Below are 17,478 nucleotides of genomic sequence, written 5' to 3'. Positions count from 1 at the left end.
AGTGCTTACTTTACACAAGACTATTCATTCATTTAATCTTGAGAATACCCTGAGATGTTTAGTCTTACTAATCAACTATAAGATGCAACATTTCAGGCATAATGAGGTTAACTAACTCAATGAAGATCAAAACCAGAAACAGGTAGGCCTGGGATTCATACCCAGGTTGTCGGCTCTGGAGTCCAAGCTGTTCAATTCTAATAGTGTGCCTTTAAAGATAGAAAATAACAACAATTTGCTTATACAGATGAAGCAAATATGATGAAGGCTGCCCCCTCTCATCATTGTCATATGTAAGTCGCTTCATCTCTCACAGAGAGATGATAGACTTCTACAGTTCCATTATCCCATATGTGCCTGATGGTTGCCCATATTTGCTGGTAAAATCAGTGGCCATGAGTTTGAACTTTGTGAATTAGCTCAAAGGAGTTCGAACCCATAGGCCTGACAGTATTGGAACTATTGGTTCAAACAACATCTTATTTGATATAAAGGGCAAAGTGTGCAGTCATTTATTGAAAAATTGCAGCCAGTACCACTGACCATGCCTAAGTTTCCAACATGAAACATTGACTGCACTTTCAAACAAAAAAATAAAATAAAATAAAGATCAAAGGGGCTGGCATCCTGGCATCCTCTGTAAATGAAATAAAGGGCCCAGGTTTTAATGGATCTTTATTGTCTATCCTTCCCCATCAAAAAAATAGAAAAATTTCTCTCTTTCATTGATATTTTGCACTAGAGGACACAACAATTCATATTTTTAAGTCAAATCAAACCAATCAAAAAGAGAGGTAAACACTGGGTCTTGATGAAGGAGGACTGAGTTCATGACTTGACTAGCTGCTTCATCATAGAAACAGTCCTTTACCATTCTGGGCCTCAACTCCTCATTATAACAGACACAAATTGGTTGAGAAATCCTCTAAGATCACATCTAGCTCTAAAAATTGAGTTTATATCTTTAGAACTACAAGTCCATACGAAATTAACATTTTTTAGTTCAAGCGATAGATATTATTATGCTTTATAACAGTCTGTCTGTTAACTGCACATGATTAAAAATCTCATAAAACAGGATATGAAAATTTATCATTTATCAGAAGCCAGACACAATGTCAGTTCTGAGAAAGAGAAGCAGCATTCAAACAACCCAAGACCTGCAGAAGATTTCGCATTGCTCTCTACTTTCACATGGTGGGGGAATAGAATAAAAGGCAAGACAGATTCCTCTTTCCTCCCCCCATTTCACCCAGCATCGGTCACAGACTGGGGCCCTCACTCGCAGGGTACATTCGAGAGCCGCAGCCACTGTGGGCTCTAACTGAGGAAGGCATATCCGATATTCCCCACTGTGCTCTCATGTGTAGATGTGAAAACAGATACTTTTTTCTTTGAACAGTTATGAAAATTGCAGTGATGGGGATAAAGTCTATTGAATAACATAGGAAGAAGACAATAATGAATAGAACCTTTTTGACATGAAAAGTAGAAAAGGTTAGAGGGGGTCTCAGGAAGCGGGAGGATCTTCACTGACACGCCAAATATGACGGAGTGGAAACATTATTGTATAGGGAGCTAGTCCCTCAGGTAACTAATTGTTCGATTCTGGGTAAGTCACCTTATAAAATGAGGAGGTTGTGTTAAATTAGTGGTTTTCAAACTGAGGCCTTAGAACAGCAGTGTCTTATGGAAAAAAAACAGGTGGGTGGAGAAAGGCACAAACTCAAGTGGGTCATGCTCCCTCCTCTCCACTCCATCACCTACGCAATCATTTTTGCTTTTACCTGTTCTGTATTGGAATTAACAAAGAGTTTATTTTTCAAAAAGCATGCTATTGTAAAGAATAAAGAGTTCGAAACCACCAAGACTGGATGACCTCAAATGTCTCCAACTCTTTCTATGAGTTGACGCAAATATTTTCAAATAAACAGAAGACATCCCAATACATTTCTACACCCACAACGAACATCTCAGGGTAAGTTAAAAGTATTTCTTTCGAGTGTGACCCCTTTTCCCTCTTGTGAAACGGTGGATTTTGTAGCTCCTTGACATAAGTATCTAAATTATAAAAATTACCAGTGTCTTCTCTTTACTTGAAAATGAGGCTGTTTGTGGATTTTGGCCATATAACTGATGTGACTTGTTCTGGCAACTTTCTCAAATCATTATTCCTTGTCTGCTTCACCAGGATAATAATAATTGTTGTTATTATTTATGGAGACTTGGCAGAGTCCCTGAAAAATCATCTCTAATATCATACCTTCCTGTTTCCACAACCTGACCCGAGGTTGGAAGCACCCTTCCCAACATGTCATTAAAATGCTGCCTCTCTCTGATGAATCTGAACTGGTCTTCAGTTCTCTTGGTAATCCAAAATACTCCGCATGGTCACCTGAATCTTCTTTGGAATAGGAAAACAAAAGGCCTCCATTTGCTGGGAAATGTTCAGAGATAGTGGAAGAAACAATAGAGCCAAATTAAATTGAAATGAGTAAACAGAAAGCAAAATAGTCATTGTGCATAAAATAAAATGGGGAAAATTAAGAATGGTCTGCTATATCTCCAGATGCAGCCATACGATTTGACTCCAAAGCAATTAGCCAAACCAGACCTGTAGAATTTGGCCAATCTTCATCAGGCTGTTTTGCTATCCCTAATGGATCTCAGGGCAAAATTGTATTGACATCCCAGAAGACATTTCAGTTGTTATCAGTCAGATTGGGTTCAAAAAATCATGGTCAAAGGAAGAAACAGTAAGAACATTGTGTTCCAACTCGTAGAATTTGTTCCAGTTTTAATCACATAGACAATTCCCTTCAAAGGTTAGCACACGTTCCATTTTGCAGTATTTGAAATAATATATTCAGTGCCACACATGCCAAGGCATTTATCCAATTCATTTTCTATACCTGATAGATGCAGAGGGTCAGCAAATAGTTGGCCTGCTTGCTGCCACAGTTCCTCCTGCTTTCAAGGTATGTACAGAAAACCGATGACAGTGCTCTTTTCACTTAATCCAGATGCAGCCTCAAGAGTTCTCTGAGCATCCACTAAAATTAAACAAAATTGACAGTTAAAAAGAAACTTATTCCTCACCCTGGACGTACCTGTGGTATTCACAGATTTAACATTTATAATTTCAATTATTCAGAAGCACCTCTCAAGTTCATGATAGCTATATAGGTTGACTTAGTCACATAGCTCATGACGAAAAGATCCCTCAGCTAATGTGTGAGCCAAACCCCACCCGGCATCTGAATCTCAACACAACTTTTTATCTTTTTCCTGCTTTCAAAATGTAAAAAAAAAAAAAAAGCATTTTCTAAGACAAAAGATGTGTTATGCTAGCATTGATTCATATGGAAATTTTATAAAGACTTCTATTATTAAAAAGTTTAATACTATAACCTCCTCCATTAATATTTATGCATACCATCTCCTCAATTCTAAACTCCTTCGCCTTCCCCTGTTATCATCTATCAATGACATGAATATTCAAAAAGTTGTTAAAAACAGAAACCTGGAGGTCAAGTTTGAATTGCCCTCTTGACTGCTCATATCCCAATCCACGAGAAAATCCTATAGATTCTCTCTCCAAATATATTATGATCTGTCCACTAGTCTTCCACTTCCATTACTGACGTCTTGGTCCAGGCTATTGTCATCTTTTCCCTAGATTCTGGTCTTCACAGACCTCTTTTCCTACCTCTTCCCACTCCACTCTCTATTCTGCAGTCACAGAAAGCATCTTGAAAAGTGAACTTGATCATGATATTACCCTCCTCCCAACTCCCTCACTACCACTGCACATTCACATGCACTGAAAATCTTTCAGTGTTTGGTCCATAACCGGTAAAGAAGTTACATCAGAACGTAAATATAAAGCAGCATATTCCTTCTTTTATTCCTTCTTTTATTTTGCTACTTGTGTGTGTGCATGTGTGTGTATGTATATATATTTAGGCTTAACCAAAAAGTGTAGGCGACAGCTGATTTACATCTGCACAGCTCTTTTTCTTATCACAGACAGCCAACCAGCAGTTTGTAAACCAGCAGCCCATGTGCAGACAAGTTGCACTGACTTCACAGCCCCAAACAATGAGGCTCCTACCTGTCTCTCACACTTCATTTTGAGCCTTTCCTCCTTTGCTTCCTCCGTCCCAGCCACAATAGACACCTTCTGCGTCCCTGACATAACCGTTGTCGTAGAGACATAACCACCATAACTATCATCTATCCTGGAGTCTTCAAACTTGCATTCCCTCAGGTGGAAATACCTTGTCCCTGACAAGGTATTTACTTCAACGATGCATCCTCAGGGCCTCCTTCCCCGGCCTCCTTCCCCAACCACTTCGGTAGAGCTCCCTCTTTATTCTCCATCACTATTGGATCTCCAGGTTGACATCTTTTTTTTTTTTTCAATCTGCATGGACATATTTATGTGTTTAGCTGCTGATTGTTTGTCTTTCTTATTAGACTGGAGGTTCCATGAAAGCAGAGTTCCCACTGGTTTCTCTAGTTTCACCGCTCAAACTGCTTTTGGCACGGCATACCTTCAAATGTGTTATAAGAGATGGGAGGTTAGAAAATACATGGCCAAACATGCTGACACTCAAAGATGTTAATTTACTTCTTTGAGGCTTCCCAGATCATTTGCAAAATATGAATAAGGATTCCCAGATTGCCCAATCTAAAAGCTACATTGTCTTTCATTTTGTAGTTGCAACAAGTCTCAACCAGTTTAAGGTTAGGCAATTTATAAAGGAGAAACAGAATTACTGGATATAAGTAAACAATTCATTACCCTTACATAAGATTTTCTCAGCCTGAATCATTGCAGTATTTCGACGAGCTTTTGTATCACTGTCATTCTCCTTAGAGTCCCCATGGTATAACAGCTAAAATTTATGAACAGTCAAAACTTTACATGTCAAATTTACACGTCATCAGAGAACAAGGCCACCCAGACTTGCCTTCACAGAGCCTATGGTTTAGCAAAAAATGATGTTAACCTAGCAGTAAACATAGAGAGTGGTGAGTGAGAAGAGCATACCGCTAAAGTAGCACATTGCAAGACACTCTAACAGTTTTTTTAGGGGTCAGGGAAGATTGGCACCTGAGGATGGACAAGAGTCAAATAATGGGGTGTAGGAGAGTGATTCAGGCAACAGTGGGGCTGGTGAAGAGGCCAGGGAAGAAGAGCAGGCTTGGTAAATTCTGAGATCTAAAACAAGTCTGGTGAGGCCGGAATGCAAAATAAGGGGAAGGAGCAGACAAGGAATGAAGCTGAGGGGATAGCCAGGGGCCAGATCTTATGTGGTATAACAGGAACTTGGATTTTGTCCTTTTACAAGAGGGTATGACATGTTCTATCTTCTATCTCTTTACTCCTTACCTATAAATTATTTACAATAATATTAAGCATGTAGCACTTGCTAAGTATATGTTAGGGACTATTAGAGGCTCATTAAAGAATACAAAACAAAAAAAGAAAAAACAGACGATATTAACACTAGAGGAAGAAAAATTATAGAAGAAAATGTAATCAGTACACTATATGACTCAGGTATGAAAACCATTTGATGGTAATATAAAATACAGTATATAACTTATAATAAAAACTAAAAGTGTTTTACTAAATACATGATATAACTATATTTGAAAGATTTGTGGGCAGTCAATAGATAATATCTAAAATTGGAAAATCAAGAAATATCTGTAGAAACACATTATTTAGAAATAAGAAAGTAAATAGTAGAATGAAGAGTTGAACAATTTATAAGCAGTTACTTCTGAAGTAAAGAGGTAGAAAACCAAGATGGAATAGGATAAGGTGGGGCCAGGCACTGTTTTTATTTTATTATAATCCTTGTATAAGCATTATTTTTTTTTATTTCCATGGTTACAAGCCATGTACATGTGGGGTTTTCTTTTTTTTTGGCAGAAGTATAAATTAAACATGCACGCGCACGCGCGCGCGCGCGCGCGCGCACACACACACACACACACCCCTAGCAAATACTAATCTAAACAAAAAGGATAGAAGGAGGCATTCCCTCCTGGCCTTCTCAAAGAGCGCTTCTATTGATGAGTCTTATTCCCCTGACCACTTGTCTGGGTTCCTGAAATAATCAGGTCAAGGGCAGGAAAACGGCAGCCTCTGGCCTTCTGTTTGTTGAAGATGCCATGAATTGGGCTGTGAAGCAACCTTTAGATTTGCAGTACTAGGGACAACCTCTAGTTATCTGCTTAGATTCCACATTGGCTCCAGCCAATCGATCCTCAGCACAGACCAGGGCCCTAGTGAAGCAGACCCATTGGGAGTCCCAGAGCTCTCCGGGTCTTCACAGGAAGCTAAGACGAGAGGCAAGTGTGGACTCAATACATTGAAGTACGATCCAGAGATAGAGAACCTGTGTTCTCTTTGATTTGGTTGACGCATTCACCTGTGCAAAGCAGATGGCCTCACAAGATGCTGAAGTGCTACAGCAAAGGTCTTCAGGTGTTTAACATCTCATTAAATCATACCTTACTGGAGATGTCTGATACCTAACAAGAACGGAACTTAAACTGTCTTTTGCTATCTATGAAGGAAAAAGTAGTGAGAGAAAAATCAGAATTAAAACCATCTATGAAAAGAAAAAGCCATTTTTAAGTATTTTCAAGGACTTTAGAAGGATGCTTTTACTGACAATGTTAATTAAAAATCATTCGTATCTATTAAAACAATTCCCCTAAATTTCTCTACCAGACAAAATTTTATTAGACCACTTTTAGTAACTAGATGTATCTGAAAGCAAAAAAAAAAAAAAAAAAAAGATGTAAAGATGTTTTACAGATGAGAATATTTACTTTTTCAAAATAAGTTTTACATGTAATAATTTTTTAAATGAAGTGTTATTATTGTAACACTTCCCTCTACTTAAAGGCAATGAGGATATTTCTTTGAGTGTAGGGTGTTTGTTTGTTTTTATTAAAAAAGGAATATTTTCCCAAAACAAATGCCAAGTATTTTTTCATCATATTTTAAAAGTATAACTTCCATGTAAGTAAATTCTATGTCAAATGCTATTAATAACTCAAATCGTCTAGTTATATTTTGTCAACCATCTTCCTCTAGCCAAGTTCCCCATTAATTGCAGAATCTATATTTTGGGGAAAGATAGAACTTAATTGTTTCCAAACAAAATTTCAAGCCTGAGTACAGTTTCCTTTCCTTCAGTTAAATGAATTAATCTTTTAAAAGAGAGAATGCGGAAAGAACTTCTCCAAAAATTCATTTGACATGTGCATTTCATCAAGGGCTTTAAGTATAAAGTTGCAATGGATAATTTTTGTTATGATCGTCTCTGGAAAGATTTCAGTTTTTTAGAGCATTTCTTTCATCTTTTGCCTTACACTTTGTACAAACAGAAAATGCCAACTCGAAGAAAAGGTATTTAATGTTAAAAGGGCCATAAATTCTAATGTAGTTCAAGCAATATTATATGAAAAGTTTTATTAGCTCTTTCAATTGCCTCTTTTAAAGTAAAAAAAAAAATACAAGTAACTCATTTATGACTCTGAGTAAACTTTTTCTGAGTTGGTTAATGTTACTTTATAAACTTTCTAAAGTTATCAAATTTTTAATATTCAAAGCATGGTATATAGATACACAGGGTAAGACATTAATTAATCTTGAAATCTAAGAAATTACTCATTAGATCTATTCATCTACTTTTGATATTATATGTATAAAAGTTCTGATGTTTTTCAATTAACCTGATGCTAACAAATTCTCAGATTCTGCAGACAAAATTATTCTAGGATGCTGTTGGAAGAGCTCCTTAAATTGTAGGGGCAGTGGTATATATGGTTATGAAATGAGATTTAATGTTTTGTTTGTTTGTTTTGCTTGCAGTGATGTTTCACTAAATAAATATCTCCTGAGGCTTAATTGTTAGAAAGTGTCAAAAAATCTCAGCAGAATTCACCAGCTAGCTCTTAAAGCGGTATGGAAATGTAGCATGAGACTATTCTTTCCAAGTGAGTGTTTTATGAATAATCTAATACATTCCTCCTAAGAGCATTTAAAAATATTTCAAAGCTTGTTTATTTAAAAGAGAATCCCACTTTCTCTTGCAGAGCCTTAATTTCATTAAGCTCTTCATTTTATGGTTTTAACCCCCAGTGGGTTACTTAGGCTGATTTCTTTCCCAGTACACAGGGAAAATTATTCGTTTCATCTATATTTCTTTAGTATTGGGCAGCATTATGATACATTTCAAGCCTTAAGCACACACATGTTAAAAATAATTATATACTGCCTATCACCTCATAATAATACTGTCTGGTGGTCCCATTAAATTGTTATTAGGTTTTTCTGAGCCACAGAATAATCTGTCGAGCTCTTTGCTCCTTGCTGGAAGGGTCTGAAAAGCCAAGAGACATTTTCCTCTCTTTTTTCTCTCCCCACTCTCCATCATTTTTCCCACATTTAACTGAGTTCTTAATTCCTTTCACTCTTATAGGAGAAAAGGAAAAATGACTGTCACGGGCAGAAAATGTTCTTTCTTTCCCTTTCATCTCCAGGCAGATGAATCAATAAAATATGAAGACAAAAGTGCTCCATCTTCTGGCCAAGGATGAATGTTCACCAGCAAATACTCCATTATTAAGGAACAAGATCCTGGAAGACAACTATTGATGAATCATCCAATACCATCAGGAATAATACATCCTTTTCCTAGTCTCACAAACTTGAAATCATTTTCTCCCAATCTTCTCTTAATTCCTTTATTCACATCTAACCACCCAAGTTGGCTAGTAGTGCAGGCTTAGGCGTAGCATCAGGCAAAGCTATCCCCCATCTTCCCCTTCAGGTCTCAGCACCAGTTGCATAGACTTTCGAATCCTCAGCCCCTTCATTTTAACAGAAATATAACAGTTTCTACCTTTTACCTAATTTCTAGGACTAAATAAAATAAGATTTGCGAAATACTTAACTCCACATCAGGCACATAGAAAGCACCCAACAAACGGAGATGCTCTGATTATAATTATTATTATATGACATTTCTAAAAACATTTGATTCAATTCAATGCAAATTTTAAAATAATTCTATGATCAAGATGCTAAACACAGTAGAATTAAAAAAAAATGTAGCCTTTACAAAAAAAAAAAAAAGTGTAAACCTTAAACAAATTAATAGTCTATTAGTAGTAACAAATAACTTTACTACAAGGCAAGATATGGTAGATGACAAAAAGAGCTATATCCAGTGTCCCAAGACAGTGCTCTCAAACTGTATTGTGTATATCAATCATTTGGGGAGACCGTTAAAATGTAAATTTCAATTCAGTAAGTCTGGAATGGGGCCTGAGATTCTGCATTTCTAATAAGTTCCCCAGGTGATGAAGCTGGTCTGAGGTATACCTTTTAAGTAGCAAAATTCTAGGATATTAAAATATGATATAAACAAGGTTTGTAATTAGCTGTTATACATCACCACATCTGTACTGGTTTCTTACATTCTGCCTATGTTCTGATTGGTCACTATCTGTAACAAACCTATTATTATGCCTTTTGTTGAATATCACTCTGGATAAAATATTATTTTATTATTCACAGTGCTCTGGTGGATAGCATAGATGTCACATTTGGTTTTAAAGCAAATGCATCATGGAGTAAGTGGCATTTAAGAATGGTCCTGAGAGATTAGAAGGATTTTACTTATTTCTATTACTTGTCTAGGACACTCTGTCCTTTCCAAACACCATGGTTACTGTTCGTTTGGAATATAAAGTGGCTTCTTAGGGCTCCCCTCTAAAACAGCTTTCCTTGGAGCCTTTAAAAATAGACAACTTCATTAGAAGAATAATGTCTTAAGTGCCATTCCCATGTTCTAAGGGCTTCATTGTTGCCGTTTCTGGTCTTGCAATAAAATGAACAATAAAAAAAGTAGAGAGGCATCTTCTCTCTTATAGGCAAAACCTTGGCTCCCTCCAAGCTGAGGCCAGTCCATATGTGTGAATTGGATGCCAATTTTTAATTTAAAAAGTCTCAATCCCCAGCTTGAAAAATAGGGAAATCATCTGCCCAGAGCCCAAATTCCCACTTGGAAGCAATCAGCTGGAATAGCATAGGCAGACTGCTGCGTGTGGGACCTGTGCACCAAAAGTCTCCACACTCAGGCAAATCTCAGTATCTCTCACACCCAATCTACTTCATTTTGTTCTATAACTCAGCCTGGCTAGCCCTTTGAGTTTGTGATCCTATCTATCTAAAGTCCATGAGTCATCTTAAGTTGGAAAAAATATTGCTTGTCATTCACGATATATAACTACCATACTGGTGGTTTCCAGAATACAAGGTGACTATTTTCTATGAAAATAAATCTTACTTACTAAGCAGACCAAAATTACAGCTGGTATAGCTTTCTTGGTTTACACACTTTGTTTTTATTTATCATTTCAGTATTCAGTTCTAGTAATTCATTTCCTCTCTTCCTTATTATGGAAATGAAAGGAAATCTGAGTAAGAAGAAGAAAAAAGGGTAAACCAAGGAATCAATACCCCATTTTGTGAGTAAGACAGTTCTAAAGGCTATGTTAGTAACTAACGAACCAGTAGAGCATTCACATTAAGTAAAGAAACCAGAGAATAAAGTGTGTTTTTTTTCCAACCTAGCTTCTCTGTGTCCAGAATTTTATTACCAACTCAGTAAAAAAGAAAGAAAGAAAGAAAAAAAAGTCAGTAAAAATACTTTGGTTTCTTATGCTTCTTTTTTACACCTCATGAGAGAGAAATAAAGAAAATAGTTTTGAGTTGTTTTGAAAATATTTTCAGATTGCTAACAATAGATGTATTTTTAGATTAAGGCCTTAATTACTCACTTAAAATATAATATTTTATTTTATATTTTCCTTTTCATATTTAAAGGTAGTCAAAACTAAAAAACTACATTGATACCAGGAAAAAGGAGGCATTAATTGCCTTCTTTTAGATACAAAAAAATTCCAACTTTTAAAAATTTTCCTAAATAGATGACCATTCTCTAGAATAACTGTTTAACAATTTTAAAACAGAGAAGCTTTGAGAGGAAGACTGAATCACTGTGGGTTTAAAAACTTCCCTAAACATAGCTTTGAAATGAATACATCACAACCCAACTATTTAACCAGACAGCTGATGTGCTGGAAGAATGTGACTTGTTTTGAAGTTAGAAATTAACATAATACCTGTATAAATTCATGGATTTGCTCAATATAAGGGATGGTCACAGGAGCTTGGTGTCCACAGCCCTCTGACAGTGTGAGAGTCTACCTAGCTCACTGGCAATGACCACTCTCCTCGCCTTATCTGAAGGCCAAAGGTAGTGAAGACTACCCACCAAGACTGTTAACAAAGATCAAGTAGAGAGATGATCAATGGAAGTGTCTGAACACTGTAACACTGCAAAGGCACCATGTCATTTGATAAGTAAAATGCTTAGAATAGTACCTGATACATTGTAAATTCTACATAGATCCTGTTGATTTAAAAGATGTTCCTAAGATCTGTGATGCAGTACTCTATTATGAATTTCTTAATAATTAGCTACACAGATATTTCCACTGTTGGCCTACTCCCGACTCATTTCTTCTACCACCCTAAAGCTTCTGGAAATGGTTGATACGCGGTACAGGTTTGGTCTTGCTAGCTCTCTTACCAAAAGGTTATCCAAAAAAAAGATGCTTATTTAATGGGAAATAGCATTTAATATTAAACGGTACCTAAGCAAATTAATGCTTTAAATTAAAGGGGTATTACATTGAAGCTGAAAATTTGGCGTGGTATTCAAAATCTCAGTCATTGAGGGTCTTTAGGCTCACTATTTGGGCATGAAAATGAGGGATTTTTGCTCGACTCTTTGTGTTTCTCTGAGATCCACCACTGACACACCCTAGCCTGAGAAGATTGGTTCCTGCCTCCATTGTCCCTTCTTGCTCCTCAATCAGCTGACAAGACACTCTCTTCATTTCTTGACGTGATTTAGATTATACAGCACCAACATGTATTAATGGTGTATGGATACACTGTCACCTTTCTGTGTGCTACTGATACCATGAGCACTGCACATTAATTAGGCTCCTGTTTTATACAAGACACTAGTGAACATAAAGCCAAATAACTTCCCGTCTGCAAGCAGCTTACAACACCCCAGGTATTTACTTCATTTTCTCATGTTAAAAAAAAAAAAAAAAAGGGCATTTAAATTTTTTAAGTGTGATTGCATTCTACATGTGTAGAAAATGAAGAATAACTATATTTTCCTCACTGGTCTTTCCTCATCATTTTCTAGCTTCTTACCCTAGAAATTTTATTTTTATCCTATTGTCTTACCTCTTCTATTTACCTCACATGTTACATATTTACTTTTTGGTTATTTATCAATGGTTATATCCAACTACTAGCATATAAATCCATGTGAGCAAGAACTTTGTCCTTGTTCACTGCTGTGTCCCCAATCCTTAGAATGCAACCTGGCACAGAGAGGACCCTCAACAGATATTTGTTGAGAGCAGGTCATCCTTAAAAAGTGGGATTCGAGTTGAGTTTTGACCAATAAAAAGGATTTCAATAAGTGAAATTTGGGGGAAAAAATACTCTAGAAGGAGAAATTGGCTCTAGCAGTACAAAATAACTGAGGTTATAAAGTAGCTCTAAGATGGAGAAATTTAAAAATTGGTGGAAGTTAACTATTTTGAAATTAATTTTATGAAAGAAATAATTTTTTCATCAGTAATATTAGATTTTAGAGATTTTGATGACATTTATGGGCCCATCTAAGTACTTTTAAAGTGATCTAGATCTCAAATATATATGCTGCAAAGTAAAAAATATGTTTATATCATGGAGAACAGATTGAATTCAGAAGTATGGAAGCTGGGGAAGGAAAGAAATGAGAAAGGTGGGAAGAAAGAAGGAAGCCAAGGTCTTGTCATAGTGGTTCTAAGTGCACTTTTGTGTTATTTTTAAGAAACCTATGTTTCTAGTCTTGATTGCCTTGTTTTAATAACCTCATCTGTGAGAGACTGTCATCCTGGAATTTGATATCTGGTGACAGGACTGCATTAGAGAAAACAGATGGGAGATTTGGGGGAGGGATTTTACCTTCTGCTAACTTCTCTTACAAAGAAAGGCAGCCTTGACATTACATAGCAAGTTTCTATCACCTATGGAAATCTTTTCAAAATCAGGAAAAATCTAATATGAGCTCCACTGCGAGTTATTAATGGGTTTGAATAAGACCAAACATTTTACTTTTCTCTCCATTTCAAATGTCTCCACTGCAATGTGTCAACATAATGATTTTCTTTTTAAAATAATGTTTATAGCTTTTTAAATAGTGTTTATTTGAATGGTTTATATCCAAAACATTCCTCTGGAAATTTACCGACTTGTAGAGAATGTTTGTCTACTGCACTATTTCTAACTGTCCTGAATAGGTTGTGAATTCATGCCTCCATCTTGCTTCAAGTAGATGATGTCTCTCCCCAGAACAACAGCTGATTGAATCGACTCCGGGATGAATTTCAACAACTGGGGTATATCCCCAGAGAAGTGGGCTCCAGGCACACGACTGCCTGATCTTTGTTCTGGTCCAGGCTTCAGCCATGTCTTCCCAGTTCATTTTCTGGCATGAAATTTAAAACTGGTAGTGTCTCAAATGCCTTGAGGGAAAGGTTACTATTGCCCTCACTGAGGGGGAAGATGGAGGTTGTGAGTTGTATTATAGCTGCCTTAAGTAGGGGGCTGGTCAAAGGACAGTTTATCCAAGCTCACCAGGTCTTAATTAAGAGGATGTACAGCAAAGAATTTGAAATTCACAGCCAACCAGAAATACCCACTTGGCCTCTAACACTCTAAAACAATAAAAGTCCTTGGGGAAGACTGCATTGTTCCCCAGTTGCCTTAGAAAACAGATTAATATGACAATTCCAGGAATTTAGAAATTGAATTTACTACCCAGCCACCCCTAGAGGATGCCAACCCACATCCCCGCCTGCAACCAACTGAATGATGTGGGATTAGACCAACTCTGGGAACACTTTCAATGCTAAAAAGAGTCCAAGGGGACCAAACAGAGAATGTGGTAAAAGCACCCAGTGGTTCTTTTTTTCTGTCCATCATCCTCTTGAAATAAAAATGCATTTTTGTTTTAATGCAGGCTAGAGAATAATCATTTCCATTCTTGCATCCCAGCCAGGTCTGAGATGCAAGCAATTAGTTTAGAAAAAGGATGAAACAGCATCACACAAATCATGTAGAGGAGAAAGGGTTGGAAGAGTAAACTCTCTTAGTGTAGCCAAAACAAAACCTTGATCACAGCACATACCTCCCAGTCTTGCAATGTAGTACAAAGACTTTATTGTGGAGAACAAAAGACTCTAGAAGAAAAAAATGGAAACAAACAAATGGCCTAAAGAAAGAGAGAGGAGTGAAACAATTACACACTTCCAAGACCAGGAATGAAATTCATCCTTGAAATAAAGGGCATAAAAGAAAGACAACTGCAAAATAGAAATAGAAAATGACTGTGACATGTTGGGCCAGGAAGCCAGTATGACAATATTTTCTCATAAAATGATATTCTATTTCATCACCATATGCTTTAGGAAAATCCAATATGTTCTTGACAGACTTCTAACATTTTTTTCCCCAAGGTAGTTAAAGCTTTAGAGAATGTGTCAAAGATGCTTAGCACCCACTACACTTTTTAATATTATATATTGGTAATTCTCGGTTCATGAATTTTAATAATATCATTGCAATTCAGTGTGCCAATCACTCTCCTCAGCACTGGCTGATAAAAACATGCAACAGCAGATCCTGTTTTGGTTTTGTTCCAGAATATTGTTGAATCTGCAAATGAAGATTATATATATAGAAAAAAAAAATTTAAAGAAAAGTTATGCTAAGATGGGATAGAAACATTATTTGAAGAATTATTTCAAAACACTAGTTGATGACATTTAGAAATATAGCTCACTAGCTATTGTGGAAAAGAAGTAAACATTAAAAATTAATCATTGTCACAGAACTATGACTTCAAACTAAGTAACACAAACGATATTTAAACAGGAGATTAAAATGAGTCATTTTGTTCTGTTTGCTCTGCACATGATCATGTGGAGGCTTTCTAAACTATTTCTACAGCCTTCTCTTCTATATTTGCACCTCTCTAACCACCTGTGGATGTCTAGTGGGCTATTCTAGCTTCATTGCAAATGCCATACCATACCTGGAAAAGTGCCCGGTAAACTATAAGGTGTTGTGTACGGTATACTGAATTAGGTGCTGTACCATTAATAATAATATACTAATGTAAAGTTGAAATCATCTAGTTTTCCTTTATTCCTGCTTTCTTTTCTTTGTGCTTCTCTTCTATTCCTATCAAAGGCTAACTGTTCCTCTAGCCGCCTGAGCTTCAAATGTAATTGTCTTTCATTCCTCCTTTTCCAGACATCACCCTTTCCAGTTACTAAACTCTGCCAACTCTCTATCCATTCTTCCACTAACATCTGTCCTTTGAACCATCTGCTCTCTTCTATTTCCATTTCCCAAAACCAGACCCTCATTATCTTATACCTAGACTCTGCTAAAAATCTCTTAATAGCTTCCTGCTTCCAGTTTGGGTCTTCTCCAATTCATTTCTCTTGTGACACCTGGTAGATCTTTCTAAAAATGCTACTTTAATCTTGTCACTCCTCCGCTCAAAAACAAAGGCAGCCACTGTTTACAGGATAAAGAACAAAGTCCCCATTTCGTAGCCCAGGGCCAACATAGGCAGCCCAGATTTTTTTGCTGCTGTATCTTCCACCGCTTCTCACAAGCCCTTGGTTGCACGTGAATTTTCCACTTCCACAAATTGTGAGATTGATAGTGGCTCCCTGCAGCGCCTTCTTCCTCTTTCCACCTACCTGAGACTTATTTCTATGCTTGGCCCATAAAGCTTCCTGAGCCACTTTGCCCACAGGTTCTCTCTGCATGGACACTCGCTTGCTGCTTGTTCAGGATCGACTATGCATCCCATGGCTGCGGGACTGCCACAACACCATTGCATCTGTAGCTGTGTCTTTATTTTCTCCAATTATATGAAAGCTTGTGAAGATAGAGACCTTTAAGCAACATTTATTAAGCACCTGCTGTGTGCAAAGCCCTGGTTGAAATGTCACAAAGATAGGGAGCTATCTTAATCCATTTGCTAAAACAAACTACCACGGACCACATCACATGGCTTATAAACAACAGAAATTTATTTCTCACAGTTCTGAAGGCTGGAAGTCCAAGATCAGGGTGCCAGCATGGTCAGGTTCTCTAGAGAGCCGTCTTTCGGCTGCAGACTGCAGACTTCTCACTGTGTCCTTACAAAGTGAAAGAGGGTGAGGGAGCACCCAGAAACTTTTTATAACGGCTCCAATCCCATGCACGAGAGGCCTGCCCTCATGACCTGATCACCTCCCAAACCCTCTATGTCCAAATACAGTCAGTCACTTTAGGGCTTTGGATTTCAATATATAATTTTTGAAGCATGTGAACATTCAGACCATAGAAGGAAGGTCATACTTCTTCGGCATTTTACAAAGACAAATATGATGCAACTCGTATCATAGCTGTCTAATGCATATTTTGAGTGAATTAATTTTCATAATTTTTATATTGTAAAATTATGATTTCACAAATAAACTGTCAAAATTAAATTACATTAATGTCTTTGTTTTACAGTATGAAAACTATGGTAAAGAAAGCTGCAATGTCTTGGTGCAAAACTATGGTAAAGAAAGATGCAATGTCTTAAATCCAATGTGTTGGTAACAAAATTAACATCTTAATGCTCATTTTTGTTTCCTGTTCCACTGCTCCAACTGCCAAGCCTTTCTGTCACTCATCAAGAGAAATATCGTGTCTTGGATTCAAATTTTTATTCCACTAGTAATTAATGAATCGTTCTTTTGCCTAAGGTACTTTTTGGCTTCAGTCTCCTGTCCTACAAGGCACTGAGTCTTTCATTCTGATCTCTCTCTTTTTTTTAATGCAATTCTCCTTATTTACGCCCCCCCTCATAGGAAGCCCAGATCCTATGGAACTGGAGCCAAAATCAAATAATTCAAAATAGATGTTTTTATGCACATATTCACATTGCCCTAATTTCTAGCTACACGGATAATTCCTAAGTTTTTCCAATAATTATAGAAATTCCAAAAAAATGTTTTAAATTACATGCCTCAGCCAAGAATATTTTATATTTAACATAAAGAGACTATGCTGCAAGAGGGATTGATAAAGCCAGTGCTTTGTCTTCACTTGTTATCCAGAGGATGACACTGTGCCAGGTGATAAATCTTCACACTCGTTTAGTAGAAAGTAGTGACTCAACACTTTCAAAGTTAAACAACCCAAGTTTAACCCATACGATATTGTTTAAACTATGTAAAACAAAAAAGATAAAC

General features: G+C 36.8%; 1 long non-coding RNA gene across 1 annotated transcript; it reads right to left on the bottom strand.

The window, feature by feature from the left end:
• Window positions 1-2,329: 2,329 nt before the first annotated feature.
• LOC107512312 lies at window positions 2,330-16,393 on the bottom strand. The gene is made up of 3 exons (XR_001597258.2): window positions 16,295-16,393; window positions 2,913-3,053; window positions 2,330-2,437 (listed from the first exon to the last, which is right to left on the bottom strand). It is a non-coding gene; the product is annotated as an uncharacterized LOC107512312 (long non-coding RNA).
• Window positions 16,394-17,478: the final 1,085 nt, after the last annotated feature.

Source organism: Rousettus aegyptiacus, unplaced genomic scaffold, assembly GCF_014176215.1.
Source record: "Rousettus aegyptiacus isolate mRouAeg1 unplaced genomic scaffold, mRouAeg1.p scaffold_m13_p_2, whole genome shotgun sequence".
Lineage (NCBI taxonomy): Eukaryota > Metazoa > Chordata > Mammalia > Chiroptera > Pteropodidae > Rousettus > Rousettus aegyptiacus.
This window is presented reverse-complemented; position numbering and strand designations above follow the sequence as displayed.